The sequence below is a fragment of the Schistocerca nitens genome, chromosome 3, assembly GCF_023898315.1.
Source record: "Schistocerca nitens isolate TAMUIC-IGC-003100 chromosome 3, iqSchNite1.1, whole genome shotgun sequence".
NCBI classification, from domain to species: domain Eukaryota; kingdom Metazoa; phylum Arthropoda; class Insecta; order Orthoptera; family Acrididae; genus Schistocerca; species Schistocerca nitens.
The window spans coordinates 676,038,745-676,059,185 of NC_064616.1; the positions used below are offsets into that span (position 1 = coordinate 676,038,745).

Consider the following 20,441-nt stretch of genomic DNA (forward strand, 5'->3'; position numbering starts at 1 on the left):
GCTTTTATTACCTCTGAGGCACCTATTGTGTAATGAGACTTCATGACTATACACGTTTCTATTTAGTGACGTTAAATGTAGCTTACTAATATCACTAAACTGATCATATAGCTGAAACTACCTTATAAGATCGCATGCATAACTGACGCCCAAAATAAATAGAGTCCTTGTTGATAGCGGAATAATGTCAAGTACTGATAGGCAGAAAATCTGAGATGATTCATTACCTTCCGAGCAATTTCGTTCAACTTCTGCGGTTGTTTCTGCCAGATCCTCTGCTTCTTGAAACAGTCTGTAAGAGAAATGAGAGGCACTAAGTATAGAAACTGAAGAAATTTTGATTTACTTCTAATTGTGTCTTATTTCCTTACAAATAACACATGTCTTCATTACGGCTATAAAATATAAATTTGTCAGTATCAAGGTTCTCCTCAGACAACTTTTACCCTGTGATGATATCTGCTACCCCATGTACAGAAATATGGCATTAGTGTGCCGGGTGCGACTAAACTTATCAGAGCTAACCTTGGAACTATGGACCAATGAATGTAACAAACATTTCTTTTTGTCCTGATGAAACTCTAAAATGGTTCGAATGGCTCTAAGCACTATGGGACTGAGGTCATCAGTCCCCTAGACTTAGAACTACTTAAACCTAACTAAGCTAAGGACATCACACACATCCATGCCCGAGGCAGGATTCGAACCTGCGACCGTAGCAGCAGCGCAGTTCCGGACTGAATCGCCTAGAACCGCTCGGCTACAACGACCGGCGATGAAACTCTGCTCCTGTGGCTTGCAGAATGTGCATCAGAAGCATATTCCATAATTTTTCTGTGAATAACGTAGTGAAAAAGATATCTAGACCAAATACAAAGCGAATTTTGTGTGACACATATCGTTACGTGGGTGGCTAATTTCACGGTAATTTATCTAAGGCTCTTATTCTGGGTGAAAAAATACTCTTTTTTATATGTAGGTCTAAGTGAAAATCAACAAAACGGATGTTTCACGCTCTTATCCTTTCCACAGATTTAATTATCATTTCGTTAACGACGTCATTTGATTCAAGGTCCACTAAAATTTTGAAGGAAAATGAATCAGTAATAATCGGCTACCATTTTTAATGGGCGCTTTCTTTCCAATTGAATTTATGTCAGAGAGCGATAGTAAAAACGGATCAGAATTTCAGCAAGATCCGTCCCTATCTGAGTGATATATTTTTGCACATAGTATGACTTTCATATTCTAATCTTTTTAATGACGAGTCAAAGACAGTAATTCCTCAGTTAAGTTCCATAAGAAGTGTAGTTACTAGTGATTCTGTGGAAGTCAGTCACGAAAAAATCCGTAAGTGAAATTCTTGTCACAAGAAATACGTTAAATGCACATACAAGAAGAATGGGCAATGTACATGTACACGTGTGACTGATATACTGAACAGCAATAAGCTAGGAAGCAGCCGTTATAACCTGTAGTACTTCATGCCATGAGGAAGAAGATGCACTCACTCATAAAGTGATCTGTCGGCATAAGTCAGGAATTAAGGAGCACACAATATTTCAGATTTTAGAGAAATGAAAGCCAAAACAGAGAGGTGGTTGAATGAACTTAAGAGCCTCACAAGTTTCTATGTACTCAAATATCTATAGAACCATGCAACAGCAAAATTAAGTCATTCTGTGATACGGAACGTATTTGCATTTCTTATATAAAGAAGAACCTCAAATTATTGGACAACACATCTGAATACATTGTATGTTCTTTGGTGTCCTACTGTATATAGAAAAACAGCAATGCAAGGTAGATAGAAACACATTGAAGACAATACACTGAAGAGCCAAACAAACAGGTATACCTGCCTAACATTGTGTAGGGCCCCCGCGAGCACGCAGAAGTGCCGCAACACGAGGTTGCATGGGCTTTACTAATATCTGAAGTAGTGCTGGAGGTAGCTGACACTATGAATTCTGTAGGACTATCCATAAATCCGTAAGAGTACGAGGGGATAGAGATCTCTTCTGAACAGACAGAGATCTCTTCTTCCAGGATCATTTTCCGGCCGCAGCGATGTCGGAGACTTGATGTTTTACCGGATTCCTGATATTTACGGTTCACTCGTGAATGTGTACAGGAAAATCCCCACTTCATCGCTGCCTCGGAGATGCTGTGTCCCATCAGTCGTACGCCGACTATGGCACCACGTTCAGCCTCACTTAAATCCTGATAAACTGTCATTATAGCTGCAGTAACCGATATAACAACTGCGCCAGACCCTCGTTGTCTTATACAGGTGTTGCCGACCGCAGCGCCGCATTCCACCTGTTTACATATTTCTGTATTCGAATACACTTGCCTATAGCAGTTTCTTTGGCCCTTCAATGTATATATCCACCTAGAGTAACATACACCCATGTTATGTAGAAACGAGAATTCTGACCGTAATGGCACCTTGTAAAAATTGCCATTGAGGCAAACTGACAACAAACTTTTGAGCTTTGGCCAGTAGCACTACGTCTGTCATCCTGAACATATGCTGAAATCATGTTGCTTGTACAGAAACACTGTCCTTCTGCGAAATTATCGTACATTGGTGTGATACTTAATGATGTTTCCAGGACATGAAAAAATGAAAATGTTGAATATACTGTAACACTGGTAATCTGGAAGGATTTTGTTAATAATACTGCTGATCACTGATCACAACTTTTAAGTAAATGAAGTGAGAAGGAAATTTATAATTATATGATACTTTTCAAATAGTGTAGATATTAGGTGATACTTGAAGTTTTCGGAATGGCTGATTGTATACATGAACATGATTTGAAAACAGAGACCTAGGTGATGTGAATCTGTTATCTCTATGGACTAGGAGCTGTGAGACACTTGTGAAACGTCATGGAAACACAGGACAACAAGTAGGTTAAGTGTCGAATATAGAAATGAGGGAAAAGCAATGAGCGTCAGTCTTATAAAACTTCGGGGAAGCAAAAGAAATATGAATTATAATGCACATAGTGAGTACTACTGATAATAATGTCGGAGGAAGACAACAAAGATATTGCTACTACTACTTACCTACCGTATTACAAAAATATTAGATTACATTCCATGTTGTCGGTATGATATTTTGCCGTAACCATTTCAGAACCTTACATATCAAGCTATAATAATCATACCTCACAACTGACTTTTATTAGCAACACTTCAAAAAATCAAATGTACAACCTGGGATGTAATAATACACTTGTGTAATGAAAATAATCTCTCGTTGGGACTCAAACCTGGTAACTAGGATATTAAGCGGAATTATTGAGACACCTGTGTAAGCTGAAACTACAAGAAATTCCCAACTAAGGTAATCTCAGATGGGGCAGTGGGAATTCTCCGGTGCTGGGTGCGAGGCGAGTTGAATAATAATCCTTCACTAGTTCCATTGATGATTTCGGAATAAACCACCAGACATCCAGTTTCCCCTTACTCACCGAGACCTCCACCCTATTACACACACACACACACACACACACACACACACACACAGCTTATATCAGATACATCAAAGAACGCTGACAACTCATGTTGTGCGGAAAGACAAGCCTGTCATTTCTCAAGAGAAAATCGCTGTCTGGAAATGTATAATTTCACCACAATGAAACTGTGAGTTTTGAAAATGATGGTATTAAATATCTTGGGATAATGTTTGGATTTAATTATGCAACCCGTTAGCCATTACGGACACACGGAATGCACAATGAGAACACATAGTATGTTGAACAGGACGAGAAACACAGTTGATAAGATGAAACACACGTCCAGGAATCTATGATACGGGCACCATAGGGCATCGAAATTAGACAACGTTTCAGACTCACTGCTGGGACTGGGTCCTATATTTCGTTAACAAACGAAACAACAGTCCCGCCTCGTACAGTACATCCCAATAGAATTTTGAATTCCTACTTGACTGCAGAGTGTATATCAGCAGTGTAGACAGGTTCACATGGCAAAATAAATGTGGTTGTGCATTCAGTGTTTCATTTTCACTGTCGGATTGTGCGTTGGGTCATTCTCTGACGTAACAGCAGTATCGTGCACCATAATCTTCCTCATATACCACAAGAAGATAGTCAATATGTGAAAGATCTTCTTCATCATGCCACTGGGAGGGCGCGAATGCGTCATCTTCCAGGAGAACAGCTCCTTGACACCTGTACTGTGGGACGGAGACAAGCTGACGACGGCTCCATTGGGCTCTGGGGAACATTCACGTGGGCATCCATGGGTCCAGTGGAGCTCGTACACGGCACCATGATGGCCAAGGAGTATCGTACACTGGTTTCTGACGACGCACACCCCTTCATGACGATCACGTTTCCGGCAGCAGTGGCATTTTTCAGTAAGATAATGCGCCACGTCGCAAGGCCAGCAATATGATGGAGTGGTTCGAGTAACGCAATGGGGAGTTCCAATTGATGTGCTGCCCCCGCCCCCCACAACCAGGCTCGCCAAATCTGAACTCGATCGAACACATGTGGGATCCGATTGAACGTAGCGTCAGAGCTCCTAACCCCCTCCTCGCAATTTGCGGGGATTAGGTGACTTGTGTGTGCAAATATGGGGTCAACTTCTCTAGCGACCTACCAAGGCCTCATTGCTTCCATGCCACGACGCGTCTCCGCTGTTATCTGTGCCAAAAGTGGACATACCAGACATTAGGTAGGTGGTCATAATGTTCTGACTGATTAGTGTATAATCACTGGGGCATGTGGATTTGCATCTTCACACTTACGAGTTTCGTGTAAGCTCAAAATACTGTGTCGAATGAGCGTGCATTCATCGTTAAATAGCAACGAAGTCGAAAAGTCGGAAACTGTGGCTGAAACAGGCATCGCTGTAGATGTCATTGTGCAGATTATTCGTCGTACGTAGCCCTCCGCTACTATTGTCTGGACTTTCTGCAGATTGTATACATGTGGCTATTGTTTGCAGACAACTCACCACATATTAGAAGGAGCTGTGCCCAGATCCCTACGCTATTTCGGGGGTGCTGGTATACGAATCCAATCTGAAGTGTTTGAAAATTTCTTCTTCAAAGGCAGTCACTCAAAGCAAGCGCCTACAGTCAGCATCCATTTTCGACACCTTATGATGGAGAAAAGTGATAAGTAATTGCTGCAGTGCGCAGAAGAACTACCTTGTGTACAATAAACTCCTAAATACCATGCAGTGCTCGCCCGCATCTCGTGGTCGTGCGGTAGCGTTCTCGCTTCCCACGCCCGGGTTCCCGGGTTCGATTCCCGGCGGGGTCAGGGATTTTCTCTGCATCGTGATGGCTGGGTGTTGTGTGATGTCCTTAGGTTAGTTAGGTTTAAGTAGTTCTAAGTTCTAGGGGACTGATGACCATAGCTGTTAAGTCCCATAGTGCTCAGAGCCATTTGAACCATTTTTGAACCATGCAGTGCTACTGTACGAGCAGGAAATGTAACAAACACAGAATATTCACTTCGCTTTTAGTCCATAAAATAACTTTGAAGATGGAATCTGCAAGTGGAAAATTCTGTATCTAACTTTTCAGTCTCTCAGTCTCTTTATTTATTTCCTCATAATTGTTATAATACTGTTAACAAATTTACTAAATTCTTAGACAATACGACTACAAAAGTATGACGATAACAAAGGTTGGAAGATCAAGTGTATGTGTAGTTGTACTATCAGATGCAGTCCGTGAATCCACCTTACACTGGTGTCTAGTTGGTTCCATAACCAATTAGGCTACCAAACAGCATCTGAGGATAAATTCACGCCACCTGTCTCAAACCTGGATGTTCCTTATCGTTCAAACTATTCATTTCTGAACTAAGATTCACGCTTTAAAAGTAATCACTTTGCCATACCGCATGACGTACTAAGTCTTGTCATGTTTTTATATACTACCGGGAAAGTAAAAGAGAGAGAAAGAGATATTTCCTTGTCACAGGCGCTACATGGTTGCTGACATGTGTGAGAAAAATGAGGATATTTACAACCAAGTGTGCATCGTATGGGGACAATAAGGTTCAGACGTTGACAAATTAAAATGATGAATGATATTTGTTCGCATTTTAATACATGTAAAATCTGTAGAAGGCGGAAAGTGGTGGGGGTGGGATTTCACGACATAGCAGTAGATAGCACTAAACTAAATTTTCTGTTGAAACGAAGTGACAGCTCTTGACCTTACTAATGCACATTAGTGAGATGGCAATTGAACCAGAATTTCTGTGGGAGGAGAAATATTATTTATCATTATTCGGCCAAAAATTTGAAGGAAGAAGGAGGATTAGAGTTGAAAGTCCCTGGACGGCGCGGTCATTAAAAAAGGAGCACAAGCTCGGATTACGAAAGGATGAGGAAACATATAGGCTGTGCTCTGTTTGAAAGTAAATGCAACGACATTTGGCTGGAAATATTTAGGGAAATTACACAACACTTAAATCTGGATGACCGGAGGGGGATTTGAACTGCCGTCCTCCAGAATGCGAGTCCTGTGTGCTAACCAGTGCGCCACATCGGTCTGTCGAAAATATGAGGAGAGGTGATGGTTCAGACTATAGTTTCTCATTGACTGACACTGTGCGAATTCTGTAAGTTATATACCAATCGTCTCAGGAGTTTCTCTAGCACTACTAACTGATGTTAGTATGAAAACAACAAATGTTGAAAAACAGCTGAATTCGTCACATGGCAACATGGCCCTTGAGTACGACTATGCCCCAGTTGGTGTGTCGAAGAAACGTTATCGGATCTACTGGGAAAGAATGACATTCCACTGGTGCTGGAGATGTAAGCGACTGTGCAAATTTTTATTTTGACAGTTTGAAAACTGTGTGCGATGTTGTCGAAAAATAAATTATTTTCAGAAGACGTAAATATATCGAATAAATTCGCCTAATTGCACTTTACTTTACATCTGTTTATTCCTTGGGAAAAACAACATTTTGCCTATGCCGGAAAGTCATTCACATGTACCATACATTTTACTTTTTCTTGTGCCTTTGCCCCTCATTCGCACATGATCAGCAAGGTTAAGAACGGATTTGAAATACTGTATTCAATATTTAATTTAAGGAGCCGCCACCCCGTTAACCCTCCCGCCTCCCTTTTCCCTGAATACACGTGCCCTTTCTTTCTGTATGTAGCATTTCTTTTGTTTTTTTCTAAATATTTGTGAAAGCTGTAGCTGAGGTGGGGCTTTGAGTACCAGCCTGGTACTGACCTGGTATGATGTGGAAAACCGCCTAAAAACCACATCCAGGCTGGATGACATACGGACCCTCGTTGTTACTTTGCAAGGTGGCTTCGATCAGGGGCCGGTGCACCGGAATCAGCGTTTAACACGCGCGGGCAGTTATTCACATGTATGATACACTTTATTTTATTTCTCTTAGACTTAACCACAGACACATGCATTGGCGCCGGCCGGGGTGGCCGAGCGGTTCTAGGCGCTACCGTCTGGAACCGCGCGACTGCTACGGTCGCAGGTTTGAATCCTGCCTCGGGCATGGATTTGTGTGATGTCCTTAGGTTCGTTAGGTTTAAGTAGTTCTAAGCCTAGGTGACTGATGACCTCAGATGTTAAGTCCCATAGTGCTCAGAGCCATTTGAACCATTTTTTTTTTTTTTTTTTGCATTGGCTACATTCAGAATCTTCAAAGGATAAAGTACAAAGGTCTCCATGAAAATTTAAAATGTTTTTGACTGTTCTACTTACAAGTAAAGTAGCGCAAAAAACAATAATACATGCCTTTTATACCCATAAGATAAAAGAGGAATAAATCGTCCACAGAATGCGGGTACAAATGATTCTTCATCTTCATTTTTTTATCTCTCTTAATGTGCTGGTGAAAAAGAAACTAAACTTCGCGATCATGCACTGAAGACCACGCGATATCGACCGACCCCCGTATCATCCTCTGTCATGTGGCAACGTGTGAATGCGATATGGAGAGGCATGGGGTCAGCACACCGCTCTCCCGACTGTTTTCCATTTCCAGGAGTTGGAGCCGCGATTTCTTATTCAAGTCGCTCCTCAGTTAGCATCACGAGGCTAAGAATACCCCGTTCGAGTCCTCCCCACTGACTGGCAGTGCAGAGAATTGAATCTATGTCCTCCGCACGGCAATCAGACACGCTGACCACTCAGCTACGGAAGCAGATAATCTGTTGTAAACTTGGTCCATTTTTTATGCCACACAAATCTACATCTTCTTCCTCTTCCTATCTTCTCTTCTTGCAGTTTATTTTTTGTTTTTTTGACGATTCTTCGCTACAATTTATTTGTTCGTAAAACACGTCCGGGGTCAAGAAATTTTCCACACTCTTCTGATGTTCGCTAGTTTTCCTTTCTCTCCTCTTCTTAGAAATAACTCTTTATTTCCCATTGCGTCAGCCGATCTCACAACCATACTTCAAAACTACTAGATTATTTTTCGTTTTTCTTTTTTTTTCGAATATCTGGAACACAGTGTCATATAAAACTCCAGCCTAGAAAATACATTTTATAAACCTCTTTCTCAGCTCTCATTTATTTTAATACGTACCACAATCTGTTCGCTTTAAGCAGTCGCTGCCCCCTACTGTATCAGTTCCTAAAAATGTAAGGACAACTATTTAAGGAGTTTAATGAATGGGAACGCAAAATCTTTCATACTGACTTCTCAGAAGTTCTTAAAAAGATTTTGTCCCACGCAAAATCAGTCAATGGCACAAATACATAAACAGATGCTCGTTGATCTTGAACAGACTGTAACGGAACATTTTTTCTTTTTTATAAAAAGGCTATATTTTAAAATTACTTCACCTAAGAAGACCAGAACGCAGCTACTACTTTCGACGGTCGCGCAGACAGTGTGTGGCGGCCTCAGAATGAACTCAAATCACTCGACATAGGAAGTCACTGAACTGACTTGGCAGAAAATCCTAAGAAATTTTGGTCTTATGTCAAAGCGGTAGGTGGATCAAAACAAAATGTCCAGGCACTCTGTGACCAAAATGGTACTGAAACAGAGGATGACAGACTAAAGGCCGAAATACTAAATGTCTTTTTCCAAAGCTGTTTCACAGAGGAGGACTGCACTGTTGTTCCTACTGTAGATGGTCGCACAGATGACAAAACGGTAGATATCGAAATAGGCGACAGAGGGATAGATAAACAATTAAAATCGCTCAAAAGAGGAAAGGCCGCTGGACCTGATGGGATACCAGTTCGATTTTACACAGAGTACGCGAAAGAACTTGCCCCCCTTCTCGCAGCGGTGTTCCGTAGGTCTCTAGAAGAGCGTAGCGTTCCAAAGGATTGGAAAAGGTCATCCTAGTTTTCAAGAAGGGACGTCGAACAGATGTGCAGAACTATAGACCTATACCTCTAACGTCGATCAGTTGCAGAATTTTGGAACACGTATTATGTTCGAGTATAATGACTTTTCTGGAGACTAGAAATCTACTCTGTAGGAATCAGCATGCGTTCGAAAAAGACGGTTGTGTGAAACCCAGCTCGCGCTATTCGTCCACGAGACTCAGAGGGCCATAGACACGGTTTCACAGGTACAGGGTGTTTCAAAAATGACCGGTATATTTGAAACGGCAATAAAAACTAAACGAGCAGCGATAGAAATACACCGTTTGTTGCAATATGCTTGGGACAACAGTACATTTTCAGGCAAACAAACTTTCGAAATTACAGTAGTTACAATTTTCAACAACAGATGGCGCTGCGGTCTGGGAAACTCTATAGTACGATATTTTCCACATATCCACCATGCGTAGCAATAATATGGCGTAGTCTCTGAATGAAATTACCCGAAACCTTTCACAACGTGTCTGGCGGAATGGCTTCACATGCAGATGAGATGTACTGCTTCAGCTGTTCAATTGTTTCTGGATTCTGGCGGTACACCTGGTCTTTTAAGTGTCCCCACAGAAAGAAGTCACAGGGGTTCATGTCTGGCGAATAGGGAGGCCAATCCACGCCGCCTCCTGTATGTTTCGGATAGCCCAAAGCAATCACACGATCATCGAAATATTCATTCAGGAAATTAAAGACGTCGGCCGTGCGATGTGGCCGGGCACCATCTTGCATAAACCACGAGGTGTTCGCAGTGTCGTCTAAGGCAGTTTGTACCGCCACAAATTCACGAAGAATGTCCAGATAGCGTGATGCAGTAATCGTTTCGGATCTGAAAAATGGGCCAATGATTCCTTTGGAAGAAATGGCGGCCCAGACCAGTACTTTTTGAGGATGCAGGGACGATGGGACTGCAACATGGGGCTTTTCGGTTCCCTATATGCGCCAGTTCTGTTTATTGACGAAGCCGTCCAGGTAAAAATAAGCTTCGTCAGTAAACCAAATGCTGCCCACATGCATATCGCCGTCATCAATCCTGTGCACTATATCGTTAGCGAATGTCTCTCGTGCAGCAATGGTAGCGGCGCTGAGGGGTGGCCGCGTTTGAATTTTGTATGGATAGAGGTGTAAACTCTGGCGCATGAGACGATACGTGGACGTTGGCGTCATTTGGACCGCAGCTGCAACACGGCGAACGGAAACCCGAGGCCGCTGTTGGATCACCTGCTGCACTAGCTCCGCGTTGCCCTCTGTGGTTGCCGTACGCGGTCGCCCTACCTTTCCAGCACGTTCATCCGTCACGTTCCCAGTCCGTTGAAATTTTGCAAACAGATCCTTTATTGTATCGCTTTTCGGTCCTTTGGTTACATTAAACCTCCGTTGAAAACTTCGTCTTGTTGCAACAACACTGTGTTCTAGGCGGTGGAATTCCAACACCAGAAAACTCCTCTGTTCTAAGTAATAAACCATGTTGTCTACAGCACACTTGCACGTTGTGAACAGCACACGCTTACAGCAGAAAGACGACGTTCAGAATGGCGCACCCACAGACTGCGTTGTCTTCTATATCTTTCACATCACTTGCAGCGCCGTCTGTTGTTGAAAATTGTAACTACTATAATTTCGAAAGTTTGTCCGCCTGAAAATGTACTGTTGTCCCAAGCATAATGCAACAAACGGTGTATTTCTATCGCTGCTCGTTTAGATTTTATTGCCGTTTCAAATATACCGGTCATTTTTGAAACACCCTGTAGATGCCGTGTTTCTTGACTTCCGCAAGGCGTTCGATACAGTTCCCCACAGTCGTTTAATGAACAAAGTAAGAGCATATGGATTATCAGACCAATTGTGTGATTGGACTGAAGAGTTCCTAGATAACAGAACGCAGCATGTCATTCTCAATGGAGAGAAGTCTTCCGAGGTAAGAGTGATTTCAGGTGTGCCGCAGGGAAGAGTCGTAGGACCGTTGCTATTCACAATATACATAAATGACCTTGTGGATGACATCGGAAGTTCACTGAGGCTTTTTGCAGATGATGATGTGGTGTATCGAGAGGTTGTAACAATGGAAAATTGTACTGAAATGCAGGAGGATCTGCAGCGAATTGTCGCATGGTGCAAGGAATGACAATTGAATCTCAATGTAGACAAGTGTAATGTGCTGCGAATACATAGAAAGATAGATCCCTTATCATTTAGCTACAAAATAGCAGGTCAGCAACTGGAAGCAGTTAATTCCATAAATTATCTGGGAGTACGCATTAGGAGTGATTTAAAATGGAATGATCATATAAAGTTGATCGTCGGTAAAGCAGATGCCAGACTGAGATTCATTGGAAGAATCCTAAGGAAATGCAATCCGAAAACAAAGGAAGTAGGTTACAGTACGCTTGTTCGCCCACTGCTTGAATACTGCTCAGCAGTGTGGGATCCGTACCTGATAGGGTTGATAGAAGAGATAGAGAAGATCCAACGGAGAGCAGCGCGTTTCGTTACAGGATCATTTAGTAATCGCGAAAGCGTTACGGAGATGATAGATAAACTCCAGTGGAAGACTCTGCAGGAGAGACGCTCAGTAGCTCGGTACGGGCTTTTGTTAAAGTTTCGAGAACATACCTTCACCGAGGAGTCAAGCAGTATATTGCTCCCCCCTACGTATATCTCGCGAAGAGACCATGAGGATAAAATCAGAGAGATTAGAGCCCACACAGAAGCATACCGACAATCCTTCTTTCCGCGAGCAATACGAGACTGGAATACACTCCTGGAAATGGAAAAAAGAACACATTGACACCGGTGTGTCAGACCCACCATACTTGCTCCGGACACTGCGAGAGGGCTGTACAAGCAATGATCACACGCACGGCACAGCGGACACACCAGGAACCGCGGTGTTGGCCGTCGAATGGCGCTAGCTGCGCAGCATTTGTGCACCGCCGCCGTCAGTGTCAGCCAGTTTGCCGTGGCATACGGAGCTCCATCGCAGTCTTTAACACTGGTAGCATGCCGCGACATCGTGGACGTGAACCGTATGTGCAGTTGACGGACTTTGAGCGAGGGCGTATAGTGGGCATGCGGGAGGCCGGGTGGACGTACCGCCGAATTGCTCAACACGTGGGGCGTGAGGTCTCCACAGTACATCGATGTTGTCGCCAGTGGTCGGCGGAAGGTGCACGTGCCCGTCGACCTGGGACCGGACCGCAGCGACGCACGGATGCACGCCAAGACCGTAGGATCCTACGCAGTGCCGTAGGGGACCGCACCGCCACTTCCCAGCAAATTAGGGACACTGTTGCTCCTGGGGTATCGGCGAGGACCATTCGCAACCGTCTCCATGAAGCTGGGTTACGGTCCCGCACACCGTTAGGCCGTCTTCCGCTCACGCCCCAACATCGTGCAGCCCGCCTCCAGTGGTGTCGCGACAGGCGTGAATGGAGGGACGAATGGAGACGTGTCGTCTTCAGCGATGAAAGTCGCTTCTGCCTTGGTGCCAATGATGGTCGTATGCGTGTTTGGCGCCGTGCAGGTGAGCGCCACAATCAGGACTGCATACGACCGAGGCACACAGGGCCAACACCCGGCATCATGGTGTGGGGAGTGATCTCCTACACTGGCCGTACACCACTGGTGATCGTCGAGGGGACACTGAATAGTGCACGGTACATCCAAACCGTCATCGAACCCATCGTTCTACCATTCCTAGACCGGCAAGGGAACTTGCTGTTCCAACAGGACAATGCACGTCCGCATGTATCCCGTGCCACCCAACGTGCTCTAGAAGGTGTAAGTCAACTACCCTGGCCAGCAAGATCTCCGGATCTGTCCACCATTGAGCATGTTTGGGACTGGATGAAGCGTCGTCTCACGCGGTCTGCACGTCCAGCACGAACGCTGGTCCAACTGAGGCGCCAGGTGGAAATGGCATGGCAAGCCGTTCCACAGGACTACATCCAGCATCTCTACGATCGTCTCCATGGGAGAATAGCAGCCTGCATTGCTGCGAAAGGTGGATATACACTGTACTAGTGCCGACATTGTGCATGCTCTGTTGCCTGTGTCTATGTGCCTGTGGTTCTGTCAGTGTGATCATGTGATGTATCTGACCCCAGGAATGTGTCAATAAAGTTTCCCCTTCCTGGGATAATGAATTCACGGTGTTCTTATTTCAATTTCCAGGAGTGTAGAAGGGAGAACCGATAGAGATACCCAGGGTACCCTCCGCCACACACCGTCAGGTGGCTTGCGGAGTATGGATGTAGATGTAGATGTAGAACTGATGGAGTGTTCGGTAGAGTCCGTAACGAATTTAATGAATTTAAGATATTGCCCCTTTTTTAGCAAAATTGTGACTTAAGTCCGTGGAACAAAGATGTTTGTCTCTTACTGGAAAAAAAGGGGACGATTTTTCCAGAATTTACTAGTAAGAAGGGTTACTGGACTAATCTGCTGAAGTATAAACGCCAATGTGTTTTAGAAGCATTTAGTTTATTTTTTTCTCGCTTATGACGACTCTCCTCGAGACCGATCAGTTCATCTGTACGAACCAGAATGTTACGTACAAGCACCGATAGGAGGAAACTCAACTTTGTCTGCTCATTTATGGGACTCAGAAGACAGTAAGTAGCGGACCTCAATTCTTGAGTTCCAGAAAGCCACATGTTTCTCTTGACACGACATCAGTAACATTTATATATATATTATTTATGAATGATAATATCCGCTACGATTGTACACATCACAATATTACTACAAGTTCTGATAGTTTCTTTAGATTTTGACAACATGTAGTGTCATCACATTTTAGTTGTAGTTTTTCAGACGCACATTAAGATGGAAATGTTGTCCTGAAACATGTTTGTGCTCTCCTTTTATTGGAAAATAAAATTTATACCATTTCAGAGAATGTTGTCAATCACGAATAACTCCAAAAAGCAAACAGTGAAGTTTCTCATCGCCTCTTAGTAAACAAAGTGCATGCAGTCGGAATATCAGAATAGATATGCGTCTGGAATAAAGACTTCGGTGGTGATAGGACCGATACTTTCTAAGCAGAGCGAGATGGAGAAGAGGTAAGACAATGGACATGCATTCAGGAGGACGGTGGTTCAAATACCCGTGTACCACGTCAGTCAAAAAAGTTTCAGGAAAAGACTGATAAATAACATAAAAACTATGGTTGTGGTTTTAATGCTTCATTTTTTTCTACATATTCTCCCCTCATTTAACTACAATGCACAACATGTTCTTGAAAATGTGGGAAACTGTCACGAAGTTCCTTCTTTGGGATGTTGTTTACCTCTTGCGTCTCATGGGCATGATTGCCGGTTATGTAGTCAAAGCACTGATTTTTCATGAGAAATTCTGCACTTTGTCTTTTTGTGGTGGGTTAGTATTGGTAACACCGCGTCTCATCACTCGAGATGATTTTATCCGATAAAAGAACTGTCCATATTTTAAACAATTCGCAGCAGACGTTCATGAGTCGTTGTTTTTGTTCGAGAGTCAAATTGCGCGGAACAAACTTTGTACACATTGTTCTGTACTTCAAAACACGCTGGGACTCTCTTAACACTTGGCTTAGAGGTATTTCTCTATTCGAGTGTGTGACACAACAACGTTGCTATGGTTGGACGTCCACAATACCTGCTTACAACTGACTGGTCGAATCCTCATCTGTTGTTTAAAGTTGCTAGTATAAGGTGCCACAGCAGTTACTGCGCTGAGATCGCTTGTACAACAGGAATAAAATCGGTCTCGGAATTTATTGGATAAAACGTTGTATGTAAACTGTGTGCAAACCAGCAAATAGATTTCAAGCAATAGTTAATCAGATCTCATCAACTATTACCATTTAATACAAGAGCTCCCCGCCATCAAAATAATATATTAATTTTACAACTAACTATGAAAGATTTAAGCAAATGTAACCTTAGCCGCTAAAATCATGGAAAATTCCCAAAACATTGAGAGGTATCTATATGCCCTAAAGGCCAAAGACCACAAAGAAGTCGCCGTCTGGCCATCTAGATTTGAGTTTCTTGAGGTTTCTATAACTTTCTACAGGGAAGTGACAGAATTGTTTCTTTGAAAAGAAAGCATTCGACTTTCTTCCCTATCCTTCCTAAGTATGAACTTATTCTCCGTCCCCACTGACTTTGAAGTCGACGGAATGTTAAGTCCTACTTCTCCTTCCTTCATATTGTTCACTATGAGACTGTTACAATGACTGGTAGAAGAGTCTCAAACTCATCTTCACCACTATCACCTACTTCACTTTCAGGCCTGTTCTGGTCCATCAGTCCCCTCTTTCTTCGTCTTTCAAACCATCTTTTGCATATCATTCGGTATCCCATCGCTTGTTTTGGTAGCCATCAGCTGTTTGAAGAATGTAACTGAGAAAATTTTGCTAGTATGTTTCTAATTTTGTGAACATCTTCAATTCTTTTCTATCGTCACTGATTATATGATCTGTTCTCCTTTAACCTTTTCTACCTCTCAGAGGCTTTATTTTTGTACATAGAATTCGAATTCCATCATTGTCCATTGGTGTCCATACTTTGCTGCCACACAGAAGGATTTCTGTTGTAGAATTTCACCTTGCTCTCTGTGTTGCAGATTAGTAGTTGGCTTCGGTCGATTGTGCTGCATATCTGTGGCTGACTGGGTGGTTTTCTCTCAATGTCACGGTCATGTTCTGGATTAGCAATGTATAAAGGAGAGAAAGTCTACATTGAAATCGTAAATTCATTGAAAGTTTTGCTATTTTTTTTGAACTGACGTAATGCAAAAATAAGAACATATAATGTTCATAAAGATTCCAAAATGTGTCATCCACAGTGTGTAACGTCATAATCAACCACAGAACAAAAACCAGGAAATTACATACACAAATGAAATGTTGTGTCACTTTGCGACTGGCGCGAAATTTGACCGACAACATCTTTCAGATGTAGAAACACTCCTACTAACATTTCGTTTATGTCGCACATGTCCTTCTTGGTGTTGCGATTATTTTTTCTGTCAATGTACATAAAATTGGATGTACATGTATGTGTATGTCTAGCATTTCCTCCTAAATGACTGAATCGATTTCATCAAAATTTGATACACATACCGCTTGCAAACAGCACTGTTGGGCTAGAACCTCCTACCTCCCATAGGAGCGGATATACATTTAAACAGTGTTTCCTAAAACTGGCATGTAGGCTCCCCTGTATGATAGGCGTGTTATTCAGGTAGTATTGGCATGCCTTGCAGCGGTTACTCATGTGGATGTGCATGGCTGACCAGGGAGACGGGGTGTATGGGATGGATAGCGAGGGAGGGGAGAGGATGACATGGACAGAGAAAGGGGGAGGAGAAAATGGACAGACAGGCAGGGGGGAGAAGCTGAAGGACAGAGAGATGGGGATGAGGGCATTGACGGGGGGGGGGGGGGAGGAGGGGGGAAGGAGGAGGATCAGGTGGATTTAAAGTCCCTTGCAGCATTTTTATGTTTGTTTATGAAAGCTAATCTCAGGAACTATCCTAAGGATTTTAATAACTTTCTCACTAATACACTCCTGGAAATGGAAAAAAGAACACATTGACACCGATGTGTCAGACCCACCATATTTGCTCCGGACACTGCGAGAGGGCTTTACAAGCAATGATCACACGCACGGCACAGCGGACACACCAGGAACCGCGGTGTTGGCCGTCGAATGGCGCTAGCTGCGCAGCATTTGTGCACCGCCGCCGTCAGTGTCAGCCAGTTTGCCGTGGCATACGGAGCTCCATCGCAGTCTTTAACACTGGTAGCATGCCGCGACAGCGTGGACGTGAACCGTATGTGCAGTTGACGGACTTTGAGCGAGGGCGTATAGTGGGCATGCGGGAGGCCGGGTGGACGTACCGCCGAATTGCTCAACACGTGGGGCGTGAGGTCTCCACAGTACATCGATGTTGTCGCCAGTGGTCGGCGGAAGGTGCACGTGCCCGTCGACCTGGGACCGGACCGCAGCGACGCACGGATGCACGCCAAGACCGTAGGATCCTACGCAGTGCCGTAGGGGACCGCACCGCCACTTCCCAGCAAATTAGGGACACTGTTGCTCCTGGGGTATCGGCGAGGACCATTCGCAACCGTCTCCATGAAGCTGGGCTACGGTCCCGCACACCGTTAGGCCGTCTTCCGCTCACGCCCCAACATCGTGCAGCCCGCCTCCAGTGGTGTCGCGACAGGCGTGAATGGAGGGACGAATGGAGACGTGTCGTCTTCAGCGATGAGAGTCGCTTCTGCCTTGGTGCCAATGATGGTCGTATGCGTGTTTGGCGCCGTGCAGGTGAGCGCCACAATCAGGACTGCATACGACCGAGGCACACAGGGCCAACACCCGGCATCATGGTGTGGGGAGTGATCTCCTACACTGGCCGTACACCACTGGTGATCGTCTAGGGGACACTGAATAGTGCACGGTACATCCAAACCGTCATCGAACCCATCGTTCTACCATTCCTAGACCGGCAAGGGAACTTGCTGTTCCAACAGGACAATGCACGTCCGCATGTATCCCGTGCCACCCAACGTGCTCTAGAAGGTGTAAGTCAACTACCCTGGCCAGCAAGATCTCCGGATCTGTCCCCCATTGAGCATGTTTGGGACTGGATGAAGCGTCGTCTCACGCGGTCTGCACGTCCAGCACGAACGCTGGTCCAACTGAGGCGCCAGGTGGAAATGGCATGGCAAGCCGTTCCACAGGACTACATCCAGCATCTCTACGATCGTCTCCATGGGAGAATAGCAGCCTGCATTGCTGCGAAAGGTGGATATACACTGTACTAGTGCCGACATTGTGCATGCTCTGTTGCCTGTGTCTATGTGCCTGTGGTTCTGTCAGTGTGATCATGTGATGTATCTGACCCCAGGAATGTGTCAATAAAGTTTCCCCTTCCTGGGACAATGAATTCACGGTGTTCTTATTTCAATTTCCAGGAGTGTACATAGACAGATTCGCGGGGAAGATTTGTGTATATAATTTATTACTGCTACGTCAGAAAATTCGTTCTGCCTTAGATACTTAGTACTACCCATGGGAAGCCGGGGTGGCTCCCTTGTTAGTTTATATTGGTGACAACTGAGAACCGCCACTTCAGCAGATACAACTGTGAGAAATTATGTTTCAGCTACCCAACACTAATCGTGGAAAGTGAAACGTCTCATCCATAATTTCACTACTCATTCAACCCAAGACCTGTCACATAATTAACAGTTTGAAAATGAACTTTTGGTTGCAAGGCGTAGAAACACAAATTTAATGTCTATAAATAAATATTAAATCAGCCGTTTGCGTTTCTAAGGCCTGAAACTGAAAACTTCCCTCAAACGTTCACATTTGTAGTTATTCACATTGGAGTTAATTACCTTAACTTTTTATCATAACTTTTCTAATGTATGTCTTACAATGGGAAGGCCTCAGACACTGTCAACCGATTCGTCTCAGAATTTGCAGGTCGCTTGTGTACAACCTAAAACGAAGAAATCTAAGATATTTTTGGTCAACACTCCCGCGTTTTTGAGAAAATCACACCTAAAGGTTATGACGAGCAACCGACTCAAAATTGGCGGGATCAATAGGTAATTGTAAATAGAGCATTTTTCAGCGTCAGGTATGGGGTCTAAAAACGCATACTTTTCGAGAAATCGAGATAAGATACTTTTACAACTGCCGCTTCTCTACCCACATGGTAAACGCTTTTCGCCGATAGCACCGATAACGCAACGGCCAAGGTAACTGGTTGGCAATCGGAGAACCCGGGTTTAAATCTCGAAGAAACCTAGCGGATGTTCTTCTTTTCGTTTGCATTTCTCCATATCTCAACTGATAGGGATAGGAGGGTTAATAAGGTAAGTAAATCAACAAGGAATAATAATAATAATAATAAGGTAGGCAAATAAATTTCTCAAACCTCTTCGGATAGTAAATAACTAAAATGTTACTCAAGGTCACCTTACAATGGCTTTTCCAGTCACTGTTACGTGTCCTCACTTTTCTTCGAACAACTAGACGGGTGGTACTTGTCATATAAACATTTGAAACAAATATGCTCAGGGCATCAAGAATATCTAGTGAATGCAACCTTTCGACAGCCACACTGTTCCTTCTGAAGAGTCGGCGGAAAACAAACTTGGTTTCCATTTAAAAATATGTCTTTTTCGGGAATTAATTTTGATGCGTACCACGCATACGATATCATTGCCTGAAAAATCGGTGCTGGAAGTTGGGTATGAATTATGCTGTGAATTGATCATACAATGTAAACTTTCACGGCCGGTATTGACTTCACTTAAAACTTGACTTCACTTAAAACTCACCACAACCTACTCTCAATTCAATAGTGACTTTTATGAACAGATTGACGGGGTGGCTATGGGCAGTCCTCTCAGTCCTGCTGTGGCTAACTTATTTATGGAGACTTTTGAACAACGGGCGTTGCAGTCGGCCAGTAAGAGACCAGCCAGATGGTATCGCTATGTCGATGACACGTTCGTAGTATGGACACACGGAGCAGAGGATTTGGATGCCTTCCTGACACATTTAAACAGCATTAATCCGAAAATCCAGTTCACTATGGAGACAGAAAGGAATGGGCAATTGAACTTCCTGGATGTGTCTGTGATTAAACGACCGGACGGAACGTTGGCCATAAGGTGTATAGAAAGCCCACACATACTGATCGTTATCTACACAAAGATTCAAACCACCACCCTAGACAAAAAAGAGGTGTAATGAAAACTTTGGTAGACAGGGCGCACAAACTTTGTGAACCTGTTTATTTAAAAGATGAGATTGAACATCTACGGTCAGCTTTCGTGAAGAATGGCTTTTCTAGCAAGGATATAGATCGAGCACTTCGCTCTAGGCAGAGAATCAGGAGTAACGACGAACAACAGTCGTCCATGGGAAAGTTTTTCTTCCGTTCATTAGCAAGGTCACAGATCGCATTGGGAAAGTTTTAGGCAAGTATGGGGTGGAAACTATTTTCAGACCTACTAGGAAAATAAAAGAATTCTTAAGGT

General features: G+C 43.7%; 1 long non-coding RNA gene across 1 annotated transcript in view; it reads right to left on the bottom strand.

Moving 5' to 3' along the window:
• Window positions 1–227: 227 nt before the first annotated feature.
• LOC126249710 (uncharacterized) overlaps window positions 228–20,441 on the bottom strand; it is a 74,252-nt gene continuing 54,038 nt past the window's right edge. The window contains exon 3 of the long non-coding RNA XR_007545646.1: window positions 228–292. This is a non-coding gene — a long non-coding RNA (uncharacterized LOC126249710). The remainder of the gene's footprint in view (window positions 293–20,441) is intronic.